The sequence below is a fragment of the Bufo gargarizans genome, chromosome 4 (genome assembly GCF_014858855.1).
Source record: "Bufo gargarizans isolate SCDJY-AF-19 chromosome 4, ASM1485885v1, whole genome shotgun sequence".
Taxonomy (NCBI): Eukaryota; Metazoa; Chordata; class Amphibia; order Anura; family Bufonidae; genus Bufo; species Bufo gargarizans.
Window position 1 is genome coordinate 533,290,586 of NC_058083.1, and position 23,748 is coordinate 533,314,333.

The following is a 23,748-nucleotide window of genomic DNA, read 5'->3' on the forward strand; positions in this document are numbered from 1 at the left end:
ATGGGGTCACTTTTTTGGAGTTTCTATTCTATGGGTGCTACAGGGGGGCTTCAAATGGGAAATCGTGTAAAAAAAAACAGTCCAGCAAAATCTGCCTTCCAAAAACCGTATGGCATTCCTTTCCTTCTGTGCCCTGCCGTTTGCCCGTAAAGCGGTTTACGACCACATATGGTGTGTTTCTGTAAACTACAGAATCAGGGCCATAAATATTGAGTTTTGTTTAGCTGTTAACCCTTGCTTTGTAACTGGAAAAAAATGTAAATCGAAAAACTGCCAAAAAAGTGAAATTTTGAAATGTTATCTCTATTTTCCATTAATTCTTGTGGAACACCTAAAGGGTTAACAAAGTTTGTAAAATCAGTTTTGAATACCTTGAGGGGTGTAATTTCTAGAATGGGGTCATTTTTGGGTAGTTTCTATTATGTAAGCCTCAAAAAGTGACTTCAGACCTGAACTGGTCCTTAAAAACTGAGTTTTTGTAACATCCCCAAAAAATAAAAGGTCATTCCCAAAATGATCCAAACATGAAGTAGACATATGGGGAATGTAAAGTAATAACTATTTTTGTAGGTATTACTATGTATTATAGAAGTAGAGAAATTGAAACTTGGAAATTTGCACATTTTCCCAAATTTGTGGTAAATTTTGTATTTTGTTTATAAATAAATAAAAATGAATTTGTTTGACTACATTTTACCAGTGTCATGAAGTACATCATGTGACGAAAAAACAAACAAAAATCTCAGAATGGCCTGGATAAGTCAAAGCGTTTTAAAGTTATCACCACATAAAGTGACACATGGTCAGACTTGCAAAAAATGGCCTGGGCAGGAAGGTGAAAATGAGCCCGATATCTAAGCGGTTAATATTTATGTTTGCCCTTTTTGTTACTTATAGGTTTCTTAGGGAATTCTTAACTGTAATATGGCAGCTAACTGCACTAAAGTGGACATTCCTTCATTTCAGAAAGAAGGGTGTGTTTTGTGCTGTGAAAGTGTCGTTTGTCGCACCTCAAGTTTGCGCCGCCATTTTGGGACAAAACATCAAAACTCAACAATAAACAGACAAGTGTTCTCCAGAACTGACGTCATGGTAAACTCTATGCAACACGTTACAGCAAGTTACAGGATAGCTCAGTGCATTGCTAAGCATGGAAAGCCCTTCACCGATGGAGAATACATAAAGAAGCATTTTGTGCAGCTGGTGATTTGTTTGATGGTTTACCGAACAAGAACACCTATCATGTCTAGGACTGAAGACCTGCCCAATTCAGCAAGAAGTGTTGAGCGCTGGATCACTGATATGGCAAATACCATTAGGGAACAGCAAGTGACTGGTTTGAAGGACTGCACGGTGTTTAGTGTTGCGCTGGATGAAAGCGTGGACATTAATGATTTGCCTCGTTTGGCAATTGTGGCCGGATTCTGTGATTCTGCTGGAGTACAAGAGGAGCTGTGCTGTTTGAACCCAATCTATGGCACCACAAAAGGTGATGACTTGGCTAAAACCTTTGCTGAACATTTTGAAAGCATTTCCGTTGATGTTAGAAAAATCTCTGCAATCACCACTGATGGTGCCCCCGCAATGGTGGGAAAACAAAAAGGATTTGCCAGATTAATTGAGGACAAAATTGGGCACCCTGTTCTTACATTCCACTGCATTATACACCAGGAGAATCTCTGGGCAAAGATGTCAAATTCTGATCTTAATACTGTGATGACAACAGTTGTGAAAATTTGTGAATTTTCTGCGAGCTCTGCCCTGACTCATAGGCAATATCAAGCGCTGCCTGAAGAAATGGAACGTGCATAGAAAGGCGTCCCGTCTCATCCCAATGTCAGGTGGCTCAGTAGTGGAAAAGTGCCGGAGAGTTTTGTGACCTGCATTGATGCAATTAGAGCCTTTCTTGCTGAGGAGAAGCAGCATTACCCAGAGCTGGAGGATTTCACATGGCTTGAGAGTTTCTGGCTGATATCACATCACACTTAAATGAGCTCAATGTCTGCATGCAGGGAGCTGGACAGACTGTCATGGGGCTGTTTGAAATTTGGAAGGCATTCACGTCCAAACTTTAAGTTTATGTGGAGGATACAGAAAAGGGGGCATTTCGCTACTTCAAACACTTGAGAGAGATTTCCTCTCATCATTCAGTCAACACAGCTAACATTTCCACGTACATAAAAGAGCTTGAGTCCGAATTTTCCAGGAGATTCCAAGATTTTCAGAGATATGGGCCAATGTTTTCTTTTCTCATATCTGTAGACAAGTTTAATGTGACAGACATAGACCTGTCAGTTTTTGGATGGATGGGCATCGATGATTTGGAAATGCAACTGATTGACTTCCAGAGCTCATCTTTGTGGAGAATTAAGTTCTGTGAGCTGCGGACATCACTTGAAACATCCGGAGAGAAGGCACAGCCCCTTTTCCTGTGTTGGAAATCGCTTCCACACAAATCTGACTGTTTGAAGAAAATTGCACTTGCAATGCTGTCAGTCTTTGGCTCAACATATTTATGTGAGCAGATCTTCTCCTATATGAATGCTATCCTCTGCCCCTCATGAAACAGGCTTACTAATAACAAGAGATGAGCGAATTTTTCAAAAATTCGATTCGCCTGATTTTTCAAGAAAAATTCTGTTCGATCTGAATAAGTTTGCAGCAAATACATTAAAAACAGCGATTTCCGGGCTGCAGAGAGCCTTTATGGTGATGTAGAACACTGTGCCTTGCAGTAACACGTATAGGGAGTCTGCATTGGTAGTGAAATAATACTGTGAGTCCGTATGACATGCAGATGATAGGCTCGCTCTTACAATCACTGTACACGTAACTTATTTGGGCAGTCACGGGGCCAAAACTGACCAAATAATTCAAGTGTGAACTCAGCCTTACAGGTCGATGTTAGCGTCAAGAAGAAGCGCACTCCTTTTACACCGTCGTCAGCTGATTCCACATAGATGTCTACAGAACCTGTTCTATTAAACGCTTATACAATTAGAGCCCCCGACAGAGTGAAGAGGGTGTCAGCAGTAAGTTTGTGTTGACGTCACTGATTATTTTGCCCTTCTGTTCCGTCAGAACAATAACCCCCAAAAAACTGATCCTGTCTGTGGAGCATCTGCCTCAACGCGGTCAGCATTTGGTCAGTAATCCATCAGTATTGCTAAAGCAAAAAAAAAAAACAGCAGTGGATCCAAAACAGAGATGACACGTGAATGGGATATTTGCAAGTCTTCTGTGTTTTTTACCCACTCCTGCTTTCGGCTACCAAATCATAAGCCAATTCTGATAAGACCATAGATGCCTTACAGCTGCTACACAGACAGGATCTGTTGTGCAGTCTCATTTTACCTTCCTTCTGACAGATCAGAAGAAGGGTCAAATAAATGATGATGTCAGCCAAGCGAAAAAGGCTAAATAGTGGCCCAGTCATGAAGTGGCGAGGGTGGAAGCAGCATGAGGAGACCACAGAGAGGCCCAATGACAGAGTCTGGAGGTGGCAGCAGCATTAGGAGAAGGCCACAGAGTGGCACAATGACAGTGTGGAGGTGGCGGCAGCATCAGGAGGCCACAGAATGTCACGGTGACATAGTGTTGAGGTAGGGTGCAATGCCAGTACCCGCTGAAGATGGTGGGTAAAAGAAGGAGCACTTGGCATCAGAGGTGTTGCATCTGGTGGGTGGCAGCATCAGAACAGTAGCTGAGGCAGGTAGTCAGAAGAAACCGGTCTCTTTTGTCAAAGTGTTGGTGTGGCACCATGTATGATCTAGTCTGATTCATCAGGAATTAGTGGGTGGAAATCCTGGCTGATGCACGCCTGATTCATCTTGACAAAGGTCAGTCTCTCCACATTTTGGGTAGACAGGCGAGTTCTCCCTAGGGTAACTATGGCCTCCGCCGCACTAAACACAATTTCTGATGCCACGCTACTCGCCGGGCAGGACAGCTTTTCCAGTGCAAGCTCTGCGAGTTGCAGCCACAAATCCAGTTTGGCTGCCCAGTAGTCCAGAGGATCTTCAATGTCGGCTGGCAGGGTGCACTCCAAGTATGCCACCACCTGCTGGTTCAGGTTCTGCTCCAGGTGTAGATGCTGCTGCTGGTGAATAGTTTATTTCATCTGAAAAGGAACCAGTAGTCTCATTCCCTGCCATCATTCCTAGGGCCTTCCAGGGTCTAGGTTCTGGTGTATGAGTATTTCCAACTTCAGGATCTACTCATACTGGCAGGAGTCAGGGAGAGGTCTAGGGATTACTAGGAGGTCACCATCCCTCTCCCTTAGCTTTGAGGCCTAGACTCCAGTCTATTCCTTCTGTGTGTCATTTGGTGTTATCCCCTTACAAACGCAAAAACACAAATGCAATCGCACTCTGCAACCAGCACTCTGCCCTGCCTCTATGCTGGATGTTGAATGAGGCAATTAGTGTACATTTTGGCCAAAGCGTAATAAGCCACTCACCACGTCAAGGTCGCCTCTATGAGTGGTCCCTAACACTAGTTCCTACCTGTTATGGGCCATGACAGCCACACAAAGTCCAGGGAGCGCAGGTCATTTGGTGTTATCCCCTTCCCATTATTTGGGACACTAACATGGTGGAGAGCCAGTAGTCATTTCTCTGGTGACAATTCGGCTGTCCCTACGCAAGCAAGTGAGCATGCAGCAGGACATTTGCGCAAGTGACTCAGAGGGACTCCCTGCCTCCATCTCCACTGCATACTGCCTAGGTGTGTCTGGGTCCTCTGCCTCATCTTCCTCATCGAACTATAGCTCCTCCGGCTGCTTCTGCTCCTCCTCTCTTGTCAGCTTGTAGAAAAACTACCCATTTCGCTACACATTGCTTGTGCTTTAATGTCCTCCACATTCTAGTCTAATTTAAACCCCATAGGGTTTTCTGGACATTTTTAGGATGTTTTGCAGATGGGTCGAAGACTTCAGGAACCGCTTGACAACCAGATTGAACAAGTGTGCCATGCAGGGCCCATGGCTCACCCCTCCTTGACGCGGTGCAGACACAAGGTTCTTCCAGTTGTCGCTCACCATGGTTCCGATTTTCAGTTGTCGTGGAGAAAGCCAGGATGCTATTTCTTGCTGAAGGACACAAAGCAGTTCCAGAACCGCGTGACACCGCCATGCCCTGCAAATGAGATATGCTGGAGGGGCACTGTGAATTGTCCCAGCAGTGGAGGCTGAGGATATGGTGGAGAATGAGAAGGCAGAGGCGAACATTGTTGCTGGACCAACGGCGTGGCAACGTGGAGGCGGAAGCGGCTTCACCAGGCCAAGTTGCTGTTGTGGCTGTGCAGGAACTACATTCACCCAGTGGGCAGTAAAGGACATGTAATTTCCCTGTTAGTTACAGCTCAACACATTGGCGCTGCCGTGCACTTTGGCAGACACTAACAGGCTCAAGGACTGGCCCACGTTCTGTTCCACATAGGTGTGCAGGGCTGGTACTGCCTTTTTGACAAAGAATAGTGATGAGCGGCAGGGGTCCTATTCAAATTCGCGATATTTCGCGAATATTTTGTAGAATATTTCAATATTCGCAAATTCGAATATTCGTTATATTCAGCGATTTTTTACTCGAAATATCGGCAAGGTAATTATCGTGTAATATGCACATTTTCGTAATGTGAGTTTTACAACTATTAGACAAAGAAGATTATAGCACTATATTAGCTAAATTGCTCTAATTCGTTTTTTTTAGAATATTCGCTATATTGCTATATATTCTTGTTTTAGAATATTACAAATATTCGAAAAAACTAAGTTATAGCAATATAGCGAATATTCGAAAAAAACTAAACAAATATAGAGCAATTTAGCTAATATACACTCACCTAAAGAATTATTAGGAACACCATACTAATACGGTGTTGGACCCCCTTTAGCCTTCAGAACTGCCTTAATTCTACGTGGCATTGATTCAACAAGGTGCTAATAGCATTCTTTAGAAATGTTGGCCCATATTGATAGGATAGCATCTTGCAGTTGATGGAGATTTGAGGGATGCACATCCAGGGCACGAAGCTCCCGTTCCACCACATCCCAAAGATGCTCTATTGGGTTGAGATCTGGTGACTGTGGGGGCCATTTTAGTACAGTGAACTCATTGTCATGTTCAAGAAACCAATTTGAAATGATTCGAGCTTTGTGACATGGTGCATTATCCTGCTGGAAGTAGCCATCAGAGGAAACTAGAAAACACAAAATGAATAAACGACTGACTGGATCCAAAACTAAGGAACAAAAAGGGAGAGCCCTGCATCAGACCTGGCTCTCTCCCTTACTGCTCAGCCTATGCGAAAATCCCAATGGTAGATGATCGCATATCCTTGTACCTCGACTGTATAACACCTGAACACCCTATAATAGTGAGGGGACACGACCACCAGCTCCCTACACTAGATACGGAGGGAGTCAGGGTCACCTGGGATCCAGCAAACAGAAAAACACAAATTAAAGAACAAAACTTCTACAAAATCTTGTAGAAGACTCAGAAGTAGGAAGAGCATGCACACACTCCAGGAAGGAATATAGACCGCAAAGTGATGCACTATGGGAAAGGATTTAAAGGGATGCAATCAGTGAAACTACATGACAGCTGAGAGAGGCTAACGAGATGAGAAAATGAAAGCAAAACAAAGGAACCTCAAGGAGGAGGTTCTAGACGTCTGTCAGAGTTTCTCAGATGTCTGGTGGTGACAGTACCCCTCCTTCTACGAGTGGACTCCGGACACTCAGAGCCCACCTTCTCAGGATGGGACCTATGGAAAGCCCTGATGAGACGAGTTGCCTTAATGTCCGTCACTGGGATCCACATCCTCTCCTCAGGACCATTACCCTCCCAATGAACGAGGTACTGGAGAGAACCGCGGACAACACGAGAATCCACAATCCTAGAGACTTGAAATTCAAGATTACCATCAACCACAATCGGAGGAGGAGGCAAAGACGAGGGTACAATGGGTTGGACATAAGGTTTTAATAAGGACTTATGAAAAACATTATGGATCTTCCAAGTCTGAGGAAGATCAAGACGGTAGGCAACAGGATTGATGACGGACAAGATTTTGTAAGGCCCAATAAACTTAGGACCCAACTTCCAGGAGGGAACCTTCAATTTGATATTCTTAGTAGACAACCACACCAGATCACCAACATTCAGGTCCGGACCAGGCACACGTTTCTTATCCGCCACACGCTTATATCTCTCACTCATGCTCTTTAGATTATCCTGAATCTTTTGCCAAATAGATGACAAAGACGAGAATCTGTCCTCATCAGGTAAACCAGAAGAACCCTCTCCAGAGAATGTCCCAAACTGCAGATGAAACCCATATGCACCAAAAAATGGTGACTTATCAGAGGACTCCTGACGGCGGTTATTTAAAGCAAACTCAGCAAGGGACAAAAGAGAACACCAATCCTCCTGATTCTCCGCCACAAAACAGCGCAGATATGTCTCCAGATTCTGATTGACACGCTCTGTCTGGCCATTCGACTGCGGGTGGAAAGCAGAAGAGAATGACAACCGAACCCCCAAGCGAGAGCAGAAAGCCTTCCAGAATCTGGAAACAAACTGTGTGCCCCTATCAGAGACTATGTCTGAAGGAATACCATGCAATTTGAAAATGTGATCAATAAATGCCTGCGCCAGCGTCTTAGCATTGGGCAAGCCAGGAAAAGGGATGAAATGCACCATTTTGCTAAAACGGTCCACCACCACCAGAATCACAGTCTTCCCCGAGGAACGAGGCAGGTCCGTAATGAAGTCCATGGACAGATGTGTCCAAGGACGGGAAGGAATGGGTAATGGAAGGAGAGGACCTGATGGCCGTGAATGAGGGACTTTGGCACGAGCGCAGGTCTCGCAGGCTGCCACAAAACCCTCAACCGACTTACGAAGCGTCGGCCACCAGAATCTCCGAGCGATGAGATCCACTGTGGCTCTTGCCCCCGGGTGCCCAGCAAGGACAGTATCGTGGTGTTCCTTAAAAATCTTGTGTCTTAAAGCGAGAGGCACAAACAACCTCCCAGGAGGACAAAGATCAGGAGCCTCTGACTGGGCTACCTGAACCTCTGCCTCCAATTCAGGATAAAGAGCAGAGACCACCACACCTTCAGCCAAAATGGGACCCGGGTCTTCAAAATTCCCACCTCCCGGAAAACAATGTGACAGAGCATCCGACTTCACATTCTTAACCCCAGGGCGGAACGTGACAACAAAATTAAACCTGGAAAAGAACAAAAACCATCTGGCCTGTCTCGGGTTCAGACGCTTGGCTGACTCCAAGTAGGCCAGATTCTTATGGTCAGTAAACACGGTAATAGGGTGTCTGGCTCCCTCTAGCCAATGCCGCCATTCCTCAAAAGCCAATTTGATGGCCAACAACTCCCTATCTCCCACATTGTAATTTCTCTCTGCGGAGGAGAGTTTCTTCAAGAAAAAGGCACACGGTCGCCATTTGGCAGGAGAGGGACCCTGAGACAAGACCGCACCCACACCCACCTCAGAAGCATCAACCTCAACTATGAAGGGTAAGAAATATCAGGTTGTACCAAGATGGGAGCGGAAGCAAAACTCTCCTTGATATTAGAAAAGGCCTTACGCGCCTCTACCGACCAGGAGGAAAAATCTACCCCCTTTCTAGTCATATCAGTGAGTGGTTTAACAACAGAGGAATAATTCAAAATAAAATTCCTGTAATAATTGGCAAAGCCCAAAAAACGCATCAGCACCTTCTGATTCTCAGGAAGCTCCCACTCAAGCACAGCGCGGACCTTCTCGGGGTCCATGCGAAAACCAGAAGCAGAGAAAAGAAACCCCAGAAATTTAATTTCTGGAACCGCAAACACACATTTCTCCAGTTTAGCGTACAATTTATTCTCCCGCAGGATGAGCAAGACCTGACGTAAGTGTTCCTTATGAGTTTTGAAATCAGGAGAAAAAAAATCAAAATGTCATCCAGATACACTAATACAAATTTCCCCATTAAATGATAAAAAATGCTGTTCACAAAATGCTGAAAGACGGCTGGAGCATTCATCAAACCAAAAGGCATAACCAAATTCTCAAAATGGCCCTCAGGGGTATTGAAGGCCGTCTTCCATTCGTCTCCTTCTCTGACCCTGACCAGGTTGTATGCCCCTCTTAGATCCAACTTGGAAAAAACTTTAGCCCCAACAATCTGGTTAAACAGGTCCGGGATCAAAGGAAGCGGATAAGGGTCACGAATTGTGATACTGTTCAGCTCCCTGAAATCCAGACATGGTCTTGAAGAACCATCTTTTTTCTTAACAAAGAAAAAACCAGCGGCAACAGGTGACTTCAAGGGTCGTATGTGTCCCTTTCTCAGACTCTCAGAGATATAAGCACGTATAGCGACCCTTTCAGGTTGGGAGAGATTGTATAAACGAGATTTAGGCAGCTTGGCGCCTGGGGTGAGATTAATAGGGCAATCGTACTCCCTGTGCGGGGGCAAGTCCTGAACACCACTCTCAGAGAAGACATCCGAAAATTCAGAGAGAAAAGATGGTACAGTCTTAGTAGAAACCTCAGAAACAGATGTCATGAGGCAATTCTCTCAGCAAAAGTCACTCCAACCATTTATTTGCCTCGCTTTCCAATCAATGGTGGGGTTATGTTTAGTGAGCCAGGGTAGCCCCAACACTAGAGGAGTAGGCAACCCGCTAAGGACGAAACATGACACATCCTCAACATGAGCATCACTCACAATCAAACGGATATTGTGAACTATGCCCTTTAACGATTTCTGAGAAAGTGGAGCGGAATCAATAGCAAAAACAGGTATATCCTTTCCCAAAGTGCATACCTGGAAACCATGAGTTATAGCAAATTGATTATCAATGAGATTGACAGCTGCTCCACTATCTATAAAAATCTCACAAAAAATGTTCTTGCTCTCTAGCGCCACCCTGGCAGGTAGGACAAAACGGGAACTACAAGCAAACGGAAAACCTTCAATTTCCGCATCAACCCTGCCAATGGTAACAGATGGAACATTTTTAAAGGATTTTTTTCTTTTTGTTTCTTTATTACTCTCAAAAAACTGCCTGAATCTCCTAGAAGGACAAACATTTGCCAAATGATTTATACCTCCACAACAGACACAAACCTTCCCATGAGGGCTGAATCTTCTATTGTCAGAAGCAATCAAACCGAGCTGCATGGGCTCCTGCTCAGAAGGGATTGACAGCGACTGAGACCCCTGTGCACTGAATGAGACCGCCGCACTGTCCTGGGATTGAGTATGACAGGAAGGAGTGATCTCTCCTCTCTCTCTAAGACGCCTGTCAATACGAACGGCCCGAGACATGGCAGAGTCCAAGGAGGTAGGTCTCTCATGAAAGGCAAATGCATCTTTCAATCCCTCTGAAAGACCATGGCAAAATTGACTTCGGAGTGCAGCATCATTCCAACCAGTATCAGCTGCCCATCTCCGAAATTCTGAGCAGTATATCTCTGCGGATTGTTTACCCTGACATAAAAGACGTAGTCTAGACTCAGCCAGAGCAATACGATCCGGATCATCATATATCTGACCCAGGGCTAAAAAGAATTCATCCACTAAACGGAGGGGCCGTGCCCCCACCAGCAGCGAAAAGGCCTAGGACTGAGCGTTATCCCTGAGCAGCGATATGATGATCCCCACCCTCCGCTCCTCATCACCAGAGGAATGGGGAAGTGGGCGAAAATGGAGTTTGCAAGCCTCTCTAAAACGCACAAAATTCTCACTACCCCCGGAGAACGTATCTGGGAGCGAGATCTTAGGCTCAGAACAAACTCCATGAACGCAAGCTGAACCGGTCACTTGAAACTGAGAAAGAGTCTTACGGAGATCTGCTACTTCCAATGAAAGACCCTGCATGCGTTCAGTCAAAAGTGAAACCGGATCCATGCTTGAGACGGTTTTGGCGGTCTATAATGTCACGGAAGGTGTGCAGGAAACTAGAAAACACAAAATGAATATACGACTGACTGGATACAAAACTAAGGAACAAAAAGGGAGAGCCCTGCATCGGACCTGTCTCTCTCGCTTACTGCTCAGCCTATGCGAAAATCCAAATGGTAGATGATCGCATATCCTCGTACCTCGACTGTATAACACCTGAACACCCTATAATAGTGAGGGGACACGACCACCGGCTCCCTACACTAGATACGGAGGGAGTCAGGGTCACCTGGAATCCAGCAAACAGAAAAACACAAATTAAAGAACAAAACTTATCTTGTAGAAGACTCAGAAGTAGGAACAGCATGCACACACTCCAGGAAGGAATATAGACCGCAAAGTGATGCACTATGGGAAAGGATTTAAAGGGATGCAATCAGTGCAACTATATATGACAGCTGAGAGAGGCTAACGAGATGAGAAAATGAAAGCAAAACAAAGGAACCTCAAGGAGGAGGTTCTAGACGTCTGTCAGAGCTTCTCAGATGTCTGGTGGTGACAGGTACATGGTGGTCATGAAGGGATAGACATGGTCAGAAACAATGCTCAGGTAGCCCGTGGCATTTAAACGATGGACAATTGGCACTAAGGGGCCTAAAGTGTGCCCAGAAAACATCCCCCACACCATTACGCCACCACCACCAGCCTGCACAGTGGTAACAAGGCATGATGGATACATGTTCTCATTCTGTTTATGCCAAATTGAATGTCTCAACAGAAATCGAGACTCATCAAACCAGGCAACATTTTTCCAGTCTTCAACAGTCCAATTTTTGTAAGCTCGTACAAATTGTAGCCACTTTTTCCTATTTGTAGTGGAGATGAGTGATACCCGGTGGGGTCTTCTGCTGTTGTAGCCCATCCGCCTCAAGGTTGTGCGTGTTGTGGCTTCACAAATGCTTTGCTGCATACCTTGGTTGTAACGAGTGGTTATTTCAGTCAACGTTGCTCTTCTATCAGCTTGAATCTAGCTAGTTGGCCCATTCTCCTCTGACCTCTAGCATCAACAAGGCATTTTCGCCCACAGGACTGCCGCATACTGGATGTTTTTCCCTTTTCACACCATTCTTTGTAAACCCTAGAAATGGTTGTGCGTGAAAATCCCAGTAACTAAGCAGATTGTGAAATACTCAGACCGGCCCGTCTGTCACCAACAACCATGCCACGCTCAAAATTGCTTAAATCACCTTTCTTTTCCATTCTGACATTCAGTTTGGAGTTCTGGAGATTGTCTTGACCAGGACCACAACCCTATATGCATTGAAGCAACTGCCATGTGATTGGTTGACTAGATAATCGCATTAATGAGAAATAGAAAAAGCGTTTCTAATAATTCTTTAGGTGAGTGTAGTTCTATAATCTTCTTTGTCTAATAGTTGTAAGTTGAAAAAAATGTTGGAAAATTCGCATTACGAAAATTCACAAACAACACTACTCCTAAAGTCAAATATACTGCAGCCTTCTTATTGGCCCACAAGCTAGAAGCAGGGAGGGATCATGTGTACTGATAAAAAAAAAAAAAAAATCGAATATTTGAAATTACGAATATACACTCACCTAAACAATTATTAAGAACACCATACTAATACGGTGTTGGACCCCCTTTTGCCTTCAGAACTGCCTTAATTCTACCTGGCATTGATTCAACGAGGTGCTGATAGCATTCTTTAGAAATGTTGGCCCATATTGATAGGATAGCATCTTGCAGTTAATGGAGATTTGAGGGATGCACATCCAGGGCACGAATCTGCCGTTCCCCCACATCCCAAAGATGCTCTATTGGGTTGAGATCTGGTGACTGTGGGGGCCATTTTAGTACAGTGAACTCATTGTCATGTTCAAGAAACCAATTTGAAATGATTCAAGCTTTGTGACATGGTGCATTATCCTGCTGGAAGTAGCCATCAGAGGATGGGTACATGGTGGTCATGAAGGGATAGACATGGTCAGAAACAATGCTCAGGTAGCCCGTGGCATTTAAACGATGGCCAATTGGCACTAAGGGGCCTAAAGTGTGCCCAGAAAACATCCCCCACACCATTACACCACCACCACCACCAGCCTGCACAGTGATAACAAGCCATGATGGATACATGTTCTCATTCTGTTTACGCCAAATTCAGACTCTACCATTTGAATGTCTCAACAGAAATAGAGACTCATCAGACCAGGCAACATTTTTCCAGTCTTCAACAGTCCAATTTTTGTGAGCTCGTGCAAATTGTAGCCTCTTTTTCCTATTTGTAGTGGAGATGAGTGGTACCCGGTGGGGTCTTCTGCTGTTGTAGCCCATCTTTCTTTCCCATTCTGACATTCAGTTTGGAGTTCAGGAGATTGTCTTGACCAGGACCACAACCCTACATGCATTGAAGCAACTGACATGTGATTGGTTGACTAGATAATCGCATTAATGAGAAATAGAACAGGTGTTCCTAATAATTCTTTAGGTGAGTGTATATCACTATATTCGAAATATTTGCAAATTTTTGAACTACCTATATTACCTACCTATATAACTACCTAAAAATTCGAAATTTGAATATTCGTGATCAGCACTAACAAAGAAATGATGGCTTGGGACTCTCCACCTCAGCTTGGCACAAGCCATCAGTTCTCTGAAAAGTGCAGAGTCCACCTCTTGGAAAGGGAGGGACTGCAGCGCAAGCAACTTGGACAGGAGCACATTCAGCTTCTGTGCCATTGGATGAGTGCACACATACTGTTGTCTCTTGGCAATCACTTCGGTGATCGATTGCTGACGGAATGACTGACTAAGAGTAGGAGGAGGAACAGGAGCATCAGGGCCAGCAGATGATGGGAAGGACAGACAGCTCCCTTTGGCTGAGGTGGTGGAGCCTTGACTGCCTAAAATCGGGTGCGTGCCACTGGGTGATGTAACGGTTGCTGAGGCAGGCAGGGCCACCACATCGGAGCCATGGTTCTCCCAGGCAACTTTATGGCGACGCTGCATATGTTGACGCAGGGCTGTAGTGCCAACATTGGCACCTTGGCCACGCTTCATCTTCTGCCCACAGATTCGATATATGGCCATGTTCACCTCTTCCGAGCCTTGAAAAAAATGATGAAGCCCCTTAGTCACCGGACTCCCAAGTGCGATCAGCTACAAAATCATGACTGAGCCCTAACACCACTTTCAACCTTTCAATAGCATTCTGGTATCATGTCATTCAGAGATGGGAGGGTTGCAATTAAGTGGAATGGAAAACACATGCAACGGGTGCGTCACTATAAGCAACAGGTAACGAATGAATAATACAAGAGAAAAATAACATATATATATAAAAAACTCTATATTGTAAAATCAGATTGTGTCTGCGGTTGAGACCTTGAGGGGGTACAGCTCCCTAATTGGAAGATCCAAAAAGATTCTCTATTTAGGAATTAACTTTTCTGATCTGCCCCTCGATTAAAAACTGCAGCTCTAAAGGGAGTTTCAGCTGGACAGATGCAGACTCCTCGGATTCGGCTCCTGAAAGTGCTGCCTCTATAGATTGTAGAGGGACACAAAATACATCTGCGTCGACTATGAATACGAAAAAGTCCAAAAAGAAATAAACAAAAAATGTAGAGCGGAGACACGCCAAGACCAAATCGTTATCCTCCCGCAACAAAAGGCGATCGCTGATTCCCAGGTTGTGAATATTTCATCTACTGTTTTAATAAACCCAAAACCTATCAATAACTGACCTGCAGATCTCACCTCCTGGGGCTGCAGGACCTGTGAAGATGTCACACTGGTCACATGACAGGAAGTGTTGAACTGTGAAGAAAAAAAAAAAAAAAAAAAGATGTACTTCTCCCCTCATGTGACTGATCACATGACCATGACATCATCAAAGGTCCTGAAGTCCCTGTGATATAAAATCTGCAGATAAGTGCAGCTTCCTCCAATATACAGCAGAGATTAAAATGAAATAAGTAAAACTGCTCCCATGGTTCCCTCTCTCTCACACAGACCTTTCCACATTTTTCATCCTTGCTCTTCATGGTTCTCTGTCTCTCACAAAGCCCGCTCCCCATGGTTTACCCTCTCTCACATGGACCGCCCCCTATGGTTCATTCTTTTTCACAACAAAGACCCCTTCCCGTGGTTCCCCCTCTATTACACAGACCTCTCCCCATTGTTCCTCCGCTGTGCAGGGACAGTGAGGAGAGGACACAGCGCTGCAGCCCCTTCATCTAGAAGAGGTTGTCCCCACCGATCACACACTGACTCCATATCCTAGTGATATCACAGAACATTGTGTGATGGAAGACCCCTCTAATCCAGGAGAACAGCCCCTCTTACAGGAGTCTGGGGGGTCTCCTAATATTCCAGGGGGAGAGCAGACATGTCTGAGGAGAACTCCCCTCCTGTGAGCAGAGACTCTCTATGGCCGGTGCTGCCCCCTGCTGGCTGGACCTGCTATATATCACCTATAGAACCGCTCCATTCTAATAAACCCAGAACCAAGTCCAATAACTGACCTGCAGATCTCACCTCCTGGGGCTGCAGGACCTGCGATGACATGACACTGGTCACATGACAGGAAGTGGAAAACCTTTACTGCTTTACTCCACCTCTCATGTGACTGATCACATGACATCATCAAAAGTCCTTAATAGGGAGTCAAAGTTTGGGTTCGGGACCCGAACTCGAACCCGATCCCCATTGAGTGTGTGTGTGTGTAAATTTTTATTTAGTGTGCGTGTGTGTGGGGGGCACGGGTGTTCGCGAACTTTGCCCTGCAGTAGAGATGAGCGAACTTCTGTTTTAAGTTCGGCGTCTAAAGTTCGGGTTAGGAATAGCGGAGAATCCCGATCTGGAACCGGATATGGATTCCGACTTCCGTTGTGGTCCGTGGTAGCGGAATCAATAATGGCCGATTATTGATTCCGCTACCACGGACCACAACGGAAGTCGGAATCCATATCCGGTTCCAGATCGGGATTCTCCGCTATTCCTAACCCGAACTTTAGACGCCGAACTTAAAACAGAAGTTCGCTCATCTCTACCCTGCAGCTAAAAAAATAAAGAAAAACTAACAAATAACAAAAAAAATTAAAAAAGTGTAAAAAATAAAAAAATAAAGTTAAAAATGTGGGGTGGGGTGGGCGATGCGCTAACAGTGGCCGGACGCAAAGAGTTCCAGCCACAGTCAGCGCATGCAAAAATAAAAAATAAAAACTTGCGTCCAAAAAAGAAGTGTGGGGGGGGGGGGGAGGGTCTAGGGTCACACAGCTAAGTGCTGTGGACCCCAGACACCAGATTAAGGTTCTAAAAGTGCTCAAGAAAAAAAAAACACTTTTCCTTCCTATCTATCCCTTAACTATCCCTGCCTGATGGCGCAATTTTCTGATCACTTTTCCAGGGCAGCACAGTCGGAGATCCTCTCTCCCCACTCCATGGACCAGTATGAGCAGGGAGAGGCGCTCCGCCCGCACAGCCTCCCTGCCAGCCAATCCGATGCGATCCTGAGAGGTGGCGGTCTAAGGACGGTGATTGGTGGTGTATTATCGCACCACCGATCACCGTCCTTTCCTGGTTATCGGGTCATCAGAGACCCGAATAACCCGGAAACGCAGCAAACCTGAATTGACCTGCGGTTTGCTGCGATCGCCGACACGGGGGGGGGCATCACAGGACCCCCCTGGGCATTGACCCACGGTGCCTGCTGAATGATTTCAGCAGGCACCGGGTTCCGATCACCTCCTGCCCTGCGGCAGTGATCGGAACTACACATGACGTACCGGTACATCATGTGTCCTTAAGTACCAGGACATCATGCCGTACCAGTATGTCATATGTCCCCAAGAGTTTAATAATGGCCGGGGCTAAAAAAAATTTCCTTCTACAGTGCTTTTAGAAATGGCCAGGCAAAAGAATCAGCGCAGCAAGCTACACGCCCCTGCATTTTTAAATATGAAGGGGGCTTTGAAAAATGGGCGGGCAAAAGAATTGGCACAACGCCCTACACGTGCCTCATTTTTTGCCTTTCAGACCCCCCTAGACAAAATTCCTGGGTGCTCCCCATGCTTACAGCCATTACACAGCTCTGTCATTCCAGCAATTTGTTCTTGGGATGCAAGTGCTATGTTGAAAAGCATTTAGTGGCTTATATCTGTGGAAAAAGAAAAATATATTCTCAGTTCACTTCTGCAGTCATATGGGTTGAAAGTGTACAGAAAGAAAAAATATACTCACTTCACTGGTGCAGTTATTTGTGGCAAAAGCGTTTAGTGGCCTATTTCAGTACAGAAAGAAAAATATATATGCACTTTACTGGGGTAGTTAGTTGTTGCAAAAGCGTTTAGTGGCCTATTTCAGTACAAAAAAATATATACGTACTTCATTGGTGCAGTTATTTGTGGCAAAAGCGTTTAGTCGCCTATTTGAATACAGAAAGAAAAATATATACAAACTTCACTGGTGCACTTACTTGTGCAAAAGCGTTTAGTAGCCTATTTCAGTACAGAAAGAAAAATATAATCTTAGTTCACGTCGGCGGTTATATGTGTTGAAAGCGGTTAGTGGCCTATTTCAGAACAAAAAGAAAAATATATACGTACTTCACTGGTGCAGTTATTTGTGGCAAAAATGTTTACTGGCCTATTTCATTATAGAAAGAAAAATATACACACTTCACTGGTGCAGCTATTTGTGGCAATGGTGTTTAGTGGCCTATTTCAGTACAGAAAGAAAAATGTATACGCACTTCAATGGTGCAGCTATTTGTGGCAAAATAAAAATTTATATGCACTTCAATGGTGCAGTTATTTGTGGCAAAAGCGTTTAGTGGCCTATTTCAGTACAAAAAGAAAAATATATACGCACTGCACTGGTGCAGTTATTTGTTGCAAAAGCATTTAGTGGCCTATTTCAGTACAGAAAGAAAAATATATTCTCAGTTCACGTCGGCGGTTACATGTGTTGAAAGTGTTTAGTGGCCTATTTCAGTACAGAAAGATAAATATATACACATTTCACTGGTGCATTTATTTTTGGCAAAAGCGTTTAGTGGCCTATTTCAGTACAGAAAGAAAAATATATACGCACTTCATTGGTGCAGTTATTTGTGGCAAAAGCATTTAGTAGCCTATTTCAGTACAGAAAGAAAAAAATATACGCACTTCAGTGGTGCACTTATTTGTGGCAAAAGCGTTTATTGGCCTATTTCAGTTCAGAAAGAAAAATATATATGCACTGCACCGGTGCACTTATTTGTTGCAAAAGCATTTAGTGGCCTATTTCAGTACAGAAAGAAAAATATATTCTAATTTCACATCGGCGGTTATATGTGTTGAAAATAGTTAGTGGCCTATTTCAGTACAGAAATAAAAATAAATACACACTTCACTAGTACATTTATTTTTGCTAAAAGAATTAACTTTACTATTTCAGTTCAAAAAGAAAAATATTTTCGCAGTTAACTACTGCAGCTATATGTGTTGAAAGAGTTTAGTGGCCTATTTCAGTACAGAAATAAAAATATATATGCGCTTTAATAGTACATTTATTTTTGCTAAAAGCATTTAATTTCCTATTTCAGTTCAAAAAGAATAATATTTTCTGAGTTCACTTCTGCAGATATATGTGTTGAAAACGTTTTGTGGCCTATCTTAGTACAGTCGTGGCCAAAGGTTTTGAGAATTACATAAATATTGCAAATTGGAAAAGTTGCTGCTTAAGTTTTTATAATAGCAATTTGCATATACTCCAGAATGTTATGAAGAGTGATCAGATGAATTGCATAGTCCTTCTTTGCCATGAAAATTAACTTAATCCCAAAAAAACTTTCCACTGCATTTCATAGCTGTCATTAAAGGACCTGCTGAGATCATTTCAGTAATCGTCTTGTTAACTCAGGTGAGAATGTTGACGAGCACAAGGCTGGAGATCATTATGTCAGGCTGATTGGGTTAAAATGGCAGACTTGACCTGTTAAAAGGAGGGTGATGCTTGAAATCATTGTTCTTCCATTGTTAACCATGGTGACCTGCAAAGAAACGCGTGCAGCCATCATTGCGTTGCATAAACATGGCTTCACAGGCAAGGATATATATTGGATATAAATATATATACACACTTTACTGGTGCAGTTATTTGTGGCAAAAGTGTTTAGTGGCCTATTTCAGTACTGTGGGGATTTTCTCTAGTAGACAGGCTTGCGGACGCAGTACAGAGGCAATGACAACGCCTTTAACTTAAACAGTGCAGTGTTTTATTCACACCTTAGTAAAGTGACAATAAAAAGGCTGTTTCAAGGAAAAACAGTTCTCCAGGAACCCAAACCCCTCCTTCCTACACCAGTTCTTAAGCCACTTGTTAATCTCCCTAATCTCCCGCTGCCTTTCTTGTGTGGCTCGTGGTATAGGCAGTATTTCGGAAAATACTACCTTTGAGGTCCTTGCCCTAAGCTTTTGACCTAAATCCCTGAAATCATTTTTAAGGACTCTCCACCTTCCTCTAACTTTGTCATTGGTGCCGATATGGACCATGACCACTGGATCTTCTCCAGCCCCTCCCAGTAATCTGATCCGCGATGTGTCGAACTCTAGCGCCAGGAAGACAGCACACTGTTCGGCGATCACGGTCTTTGTGACAGATTTCCCTATCTGTTCCCCTAATAATGGAGTCTCCCACTACCAGCACCCGTCTGGCCTGCCCTGCTCTCCTGGTTCCCTGCTTACTGGAGCTGACATTCCCCTGACTGGCAGAAGAAGTGTCCGGCTGCAGCAGTGCCGTCCCTGGACTGACATCCCCCTCATCTGCCAAACGTGCAAACTTGTTGGGGTGTGTCAGATCAGGGCTAGCCTCCCTGGAACTCTTCCCTCTACCCCGCTTTCTAACTGTTACCCAGCTAGCTCCCTCACTTTCCTCAGCCTCCTCTCTGTCACCCTCCCCCACATCTACCCCAAAGAGCGCTTGACCAGTTAGAAGCAAACTCTTTTGCAAATTGTCAATGCCTCTCAGTGCAACTTGCCCGTTTAGAGACTCGATTTGCGATTCCAAACGGGTAATTTGCTCACATCTTGAACAAAGATATACACCCTCGAACGGCTGTTCCAGGACTGCATACATCATGCAAGATGTGCACTGGACTGCGTTGTCAATTGTGCAACACATGCTAAATGGGGACTACAACAGTAAAATAGTAAAACAGTAAATATGATTTAGAATTACACCCTGTCTGCTGTAGTTGAAGGACTATTTAGAATTAAGCCAAGAACACACAAGGAAATTATATCCAACCTTAGTTTCCAACTCCTTTTTAACTCCACTTAATAAGAAGCCACTTAGTAGAGCATGCCTCAGGAAGAGCAAAGCTCTAGAGAGTCTAGTGGTTCCATTTATAGCACCTGGTTGCCCAGGCCACTCCCTTTAATCAAGCAGAGAAAAAAATGGGTTTAAATGGCAGTACTAAAATGCAAAAACTTAACTTTCAAGTATCTCTGCTTCAAACCACACTCAGCCACCTGCCATAACTCCCACAAAATCACGCCTTCCCTGTACTGTCCTCTGGTAATCAGTAACGACAGGCTGGACATGCTGAGCTTTGTAGATCTCTGCCCTTATACACCTTCCCAGTACTGTCCTCTGGTAATCAGTAATGACAGGCTGGACATGCTGAGCCTTGTGGTTCTCTGCCCTTATACTCCTTCCCTGTACTGTCCTCTGTTAATCAGTAATGACAGGCTGCTGAGGCTGGACATGCTGAGCCTTGTACTTCTCTGACATACTCTCTACCAGTACAGTCCTGTGGTAATCAGTAATGAGAGGCAGGCATAAGGATTGAGTCACATACAGTACAGACCAAATGTTTGGACACACTTTCTCATTCAAAGAGTTTTCTTTATTTTCATGACTATGAAAATTGTAAATTCACACTGAAGGCATCAAAACTATGAATTAACACATGTGGAATTATATACATAACAAAAAAGTGTGAAACAACTGAAAATATGTCATATTCTAGGTTCTTCAAAGTAGCCACCTTTTTCTTTGATTACTGCTTTGCACACTCTTGGCATTCTCTTGATGAGCTTCAAGAGGTAGTCACCTGAAATGATCTTCCAACAGTCTTGAAGGAGTTCCCAGAGATGCTTAGCACTTGGCCCTTTTGCCTTCACTCTGCGGTCCAGCTCACCCCAAACCATCTCGATTGGGTTCAGGTCAGGTGACTGTGGAGGCCAGGTCATCTGGCGCAGCACCCAATCACTCTCCTTCATGGTCAAATAGCCCTTACACAGCCTGGACGTGTGTTTGGGGTCATTGTCCTGTTGAAAAATAAATGATGGTCCAACTAAATGCAAACTGGATGGAATAGCATGCCGCTGCAAGATGCTGTGGTAGCCATGCTGGTTCAGTATGCCTTCAATTTTGAATAAATCCCCTACAGTGTCACCAGCAAAGCACCCCCACACCATCACACCTCCTCCTCCATGCTTCACAATGGGAACCAGGCATGTAGAGTCCATTCATTCACCTTTTCTGCGTCGCACAAAGACACGGTGGTTGGAACCAAAGATCTCAAATTTGGAATCATCAGACCAAAGCACAGATTTCCACTGGTCCAATGTCCATTCCTTGTGTTCTTTAGCCCAAACAAGTCTCTTCTGCTTGTTGCCTGTCCTTAGCAGTGGTTTCCTAGCAGATATTCTACCATGAAGGCCTGATTCACACAGTCTCCTCTTAACAGTTGTTCTAGAGATGTGTCTGCTGCTAGAACTCTGTGTGGCATTGACCTGGTCTCTAATCTGAGCTGCTGTTAACCTGAGATTTCTGAGGCTGGTGACTCGGATGAACTTATCCTCCGCAGCAGAGGTGACTCTTGGTCTTCCTTTCCTGGGGCGGTCTGCATGTGAGCCAGTTTCTTTGTAGCGCTTGATGGTTTTTGTGACTGCACTTGGGGACACTTTCAAAGTTTTCCCAATTTTTCAGACTGACTGACCTTCATTTCTTAAAGTAATGATGGCCACTCGTTTTTCTTTACTTAGCTGCTTTTTTCTTGCCATAATACAAATTCTAACAGTCTATTCAGTAGGACTATCAGCTATGTATCCACCTGACTTCTCCACAACGCAACTGATGGTCCCAACCCCATTTATAAAAAACGTAAGGCAGCTCTCACCTGCAATAGTAGAATCACCAGAGGTGCACGGATGCCGCTCCTGGGTGCGGTATATACAATAAGAAAGAGAAGAACATCCAGCTCTCTCCGGTGAAAAAATGAGAAACTTTAATCCAACAAGTTTAAAATCCATACAGGTGTACAAAAAACAGTCAACGCGTTTCAGACCTCAGAGAAATATGGGTCCTTCCTCATGACAAACCTGTTTATGAAATGGGAGCTCCCTCTTAAGTAGCACAAACTAACCCCAGGCTGATAGGTATCACCTGGGAGGTGGAGACCCAAGGGGGCGTTCCAAAGCACATGACACAGAAGAAAACCCTTTTTAATCAAGGCCAAACACCAGCAAAAAGGAAAGAAAAGGGGAAAAGAAACCTTACATACAGGTAAATTAAATCACTAAAACAGTGATCATTATATTAAATAAAAATACAAATACAAAGAGAGCAAAGATACTGATGGCAAAGCATATGTGTAATAGAAAAGACGACACGGTCCCAAATTAATACTGTAGAATGAGATCATGACGTCTATTCAACCCACAGGGCTGGCGAGATTCTAGCTGGAAGATCCAGAAGGTCTCCCTGTTAAGGAGTTTCCTCCTGTGATCTCCCCCCCTAGGCGGCAGAAAAACTCTTTCTATGCCCTTAACTTGTAAGTGGGATACATCACCAGCATGTGCCACTGCAAAATGCAGGCTGACCGCGGAGACATTCCGGTCCTTATAATGGGGCACATCGGAAATGTGTCTGCGAATCCGATTTTTTAGAGAGGTGGTGGTGCAGCCCACATACAACAAAGAACAAATTGTACATGTAATAAGATACACCACGTGTTTGGTATTACAATTAATATAGGACTGGATGTTGTATCCCCATTTATAAGGCAAGAAATCCCACTTATTAAACCTGACAGGGCACACCTGTGAAGTGAAGACCATTTCAGGTGACTACCTCTTGAAGCTCATCAAGAGAATGCCAAGAGTGTGCAAAGCAGTAATCAAAGCAAAAGGTGGCTACTTTGAAGAACCTAGAATATGACATATTTTCAGTTGTTTCACACTTTTTTGTTATGTATATAATTCCATATGTGTTAATTCATAGTTTTGATGCCTTCAGTGTGAATCTACAATTTTCATAGTCATGAAAATAAAGAAAACTCTTTGAATGAGAAGGTGTGTCCAAACTTTTGGTCTGTACTGTAAATCCACGCTGTAGCATGTTTTGCCTATTGTATTTAGCACCATATATAACACATGCAGTTTTATTGCCTCGTGTGTTGTGCAAAATGCCACAAGGCGGCCCACTGAGGCTTTATCGCCCAAGGGCCCACATGAACCTGGAGCCGGCCCTGGTCTGCAGCCAGTGAGTCTGAAAGACATGCCCATCTCTGCCCCCCACAGAGTCATCCACCTCCCTGCCTCCACAAGCAGCAGAAGCCGCAGCAGCAGCCAGTTCAGTCTCCTCAACATGATGGAGCAGATTTTTCACATGCCAAACCAGGCTGAGGCAAATTAGCAGGCAGAGTCCTCCTGCCTCAACGAGCAGGTTCAGACCTGTCTCCGGTGCATGCCTTGTTCCCATGGATTTCTGGGCAGGCAGACTGGAACAGTGGGGCCCGAACTGGCACAGTACACTTT

At 44.4% G+C, this 23,748-nt stretch overlaps 2 protein-coding genes across 3 annotated transcripts in view; one reads left to right on the forward strand and one right to left on the reverse strand.

Annotated features, from left to right (window-relative positions):
- LOC122934762 (gastrula zinc finger protein XlCGF57.1-like) overlaps positions 1 to 23,748 on the reverse strand; it is a 956,305-nt gene that overhangs the window by 323,251 nt on the left and 609,306 nt on the right. The window lies entirely within an intron of this gene.
- Positions 1 to 23,748, forward strand: part of LOC122934783 (zinc finger protein OZF-like) — a 493,591-nt gene that overhangs the window by 299,907 nt on the left and 169,936 nt on the right. The gene's annotated exons all lie outside the window — the stretch shown is intronic.